Genomic DNA, 2,856 nt, shown 5'->3' with positions numbered 1-2,856 from the left:
TGCTTTGACAACTCCAGCAAACTATTGAGGCTATGCAACTAGATGTTGCTTGCCAAGTGGAAGTCACCACCTACAAACAGAGGCGCCGTTTGAATTCGAGGTCGACCCCACTGCACTAAAAGTGAGCAAGCTTGAGAAGCTTTTAAACGGGCACAGGGTGTGAACTCAATTCCTCATACAGAGGATGGCTATACTGAGTCGGCGGTGACGTTGCCAGATAGATTCAAGATGCCGTATATAGACTGGTTTGATGGTTCAGGGGATCCTATGGTCCATGTACGGCTATTTTCTGACATCCTACGACCCATGGGTCTCACCAGATTACAGAAACTATCACTCTTTGGCCGGACCCTGTCGGGTATAGCAGCCATCTAGTATGCTATACTAGAAGACTCTGTGAAGAGAAATTTGGAGGAAATGGCTTAGGCCTTCACAGCGCAGTACTCTTACAATACTCAAATCGAGGTCATTACACGTGATCTTGAAGCAACTTGCCAGGAGGCGAATGAGGGCTTCTTCGATTTTGTCACCCAATAGAGGGCTAAGGCCTCCATGATGACCGTCCGGCCAGCTGAAAAGGACCAAATCAGAATGGTGGTCTGTAATCTGCAACCAAGACTGTTACAGAAGATGATAGTCCTACCTCTGTCTACTTTTGCTGACTGCCATGAAATAGGGGTGCAGATAGAGGATGCAATGAAGTAGGGTCTGATAGACCATGAGAAAGAGCAGCCCAAGAGGGCTTTCATACATAGTTCTAATGCGACTACAAGTAGTAGTGCAGCTGTAAGGCCTTCCGATGTGGGTATGGTCACCACCACACCGAAACTGCCAACACCTTTGCCAGTACATCCGATACAACCTCACAAACTTTAAAGCACCAACCCGAGGCCAGAGGGTCTTCACCCCTCTATACATGTCTTTATCCAAATCCTTAGGGGTCCTGATAAAAAAAGGGCACTTTAAGCTGTTAGAGCCTCGCCCCCTACCCGATCCTCTTCTCCCGAAACATAACCCAGCCAAATAATGCGCTTTTCACTAACAACATCGTCATGACAACGACCTATGCTTCAGATTGCGTCGTGAGGTTCAAGATCTCATTGACAATAAGGTGATAACACCTCCTCGAAAGCCTAACGTCACTACAAATCCTCTCCCACCACATAACCAGGTCCCTCCACCTTGGCAAGTAAACCTCATCCATACACTGGCTATCCCTTACGACCCTAGTATGTACATCACCCCCTCACACCTACCTACATCGGCGTTATTCATTTCGGAAAGCATAGACCTGTGCATGATGAACGCGTCTATATCCCAATGCAAACCTGTGGTGATAACTGTGGTAGATGAAGGCAGACTAGCCTTGGTGGAGAATGAGAATGTTAGAGTCATGACCCGAACCTGCCCCTATGGGTTAAGGACATAACCGGCCAGTAATCCTGAGATTACCTATGGCCTCAAACCAAAACAAACATAACTCATCAGAGTAAAGAGGCCAAACGGCAGCAAAATTTAAAACTTTGTCCATAGAGCTGTGCTTACATGGCACATCAAATAAACCAAACATATAAACATTAATAACCCACAACTGAAAAACAGTACCATAAGGTTCTGTACAGACAGGATCATATAAGTCTAAGTCAACCCATCAAAACTATATACAAGTATAGACAAAGTCCTCGCCAACGTGACAACATAAACAAGGAAACAAAAGGGCGAAGACGGGTCTCATGTGTGAGACGTAGGGCTGACTCTCCAAAACTTGGGTTGTTCCACACGGCCTCACTGAGGCTGAGTGTGGACCTCTCTTGGCTCACCTTCAAATACATGAATGAGCATGAGTGACAGCCCAATGAATAATATCAAACGCACAAGTTATACAAACGTTATGTAAAACAACAAACTTCAAACGGCCTTGGGCCCAATTCATATTTTATTTAGCATATATATACACATTTTAAGTCATGTGACTGCGATTCCTACAAACTGGCCTTTGGCCCAATAAAACTTTCATTTGTTCATCGAAACGGCCTCTGCCCCATTCATTCATGTCGAAACGGCATTCAGTCCATTCATTTATGTCAAACGGCCTTCGACCCATTCGTTTATGTCAAACGGCCTTCGGCCCATTCGTTTATGTCAAACGGCCTTCGGCCTATTCGTTTATGTCAAAACGGCCTTTGGCCCATTCATTCATGTCAAAACGGCCTTCGGCCAATTGATTTATGTCAAAACGGCCTTTGACCCATTCATTCATGTCGAAACGGCCTTTGACCCATTCATTCATGTCGAAACGGCCTTCGGCCCATTCATTCATGTCGAAACGGCCTTCAGCCCATTCATTCATTCATATCAAACATTTGTCCGTAATTCAAACTAGAAAACTTATAAGGCATATAAGGAAATAAGCAATTGGACAAATGATGAGCTTCAAATATCGATTTATTCACAGTGATCGGTTGGTTGGTTTGCCTTGGAGCTCGACCTTACACATTTCATGAACACAAAAGGGTCACAAACAATTCGATCCGTTCTAAATTCACATATTCCTCTTTAGGCTTCATTCTTATCTTTTTAACTCAATTACAATGCTCAATGCATGCCCAAGAGTACTTAAAAATGAAAGAGAATAGAAAACGAAACACCGAGTGTCTTTTCAAATTTTCAGAAAACAGGGTCCCCGCTCGAGCGTGGACTTCCCTGCTCGAGTGGACCCTTGAGGCCTGCAAAAGTTCTGGATACATCGAATTTACGCTCGATCGTGCACTTTGGCGCTCGAGCGGAAGGCCTCTCTACATGGCTCTCCGCTCGAGCGTGAAGTACCCCGCTCAAGCGGACACCATGTCTGAAAAA

Source organism: Camellia sinensis, chromosome 12 (assembly GCF_055761805.1).
Source record: "Camellia sinensis isolate YWXY chromosome 12, ASM5576180v1, whole genome shotgun sequence".
In the NCBI taxonomy this organism is placed as follows: Eukaryota; Viridiplantae; Streptophyta; class Magnoliopsida; order Ericales; family Theaceae; genus Camellia; species Camellia sinensis.
Note: the sequence above shows the minus strand (reverse complement) of the source record.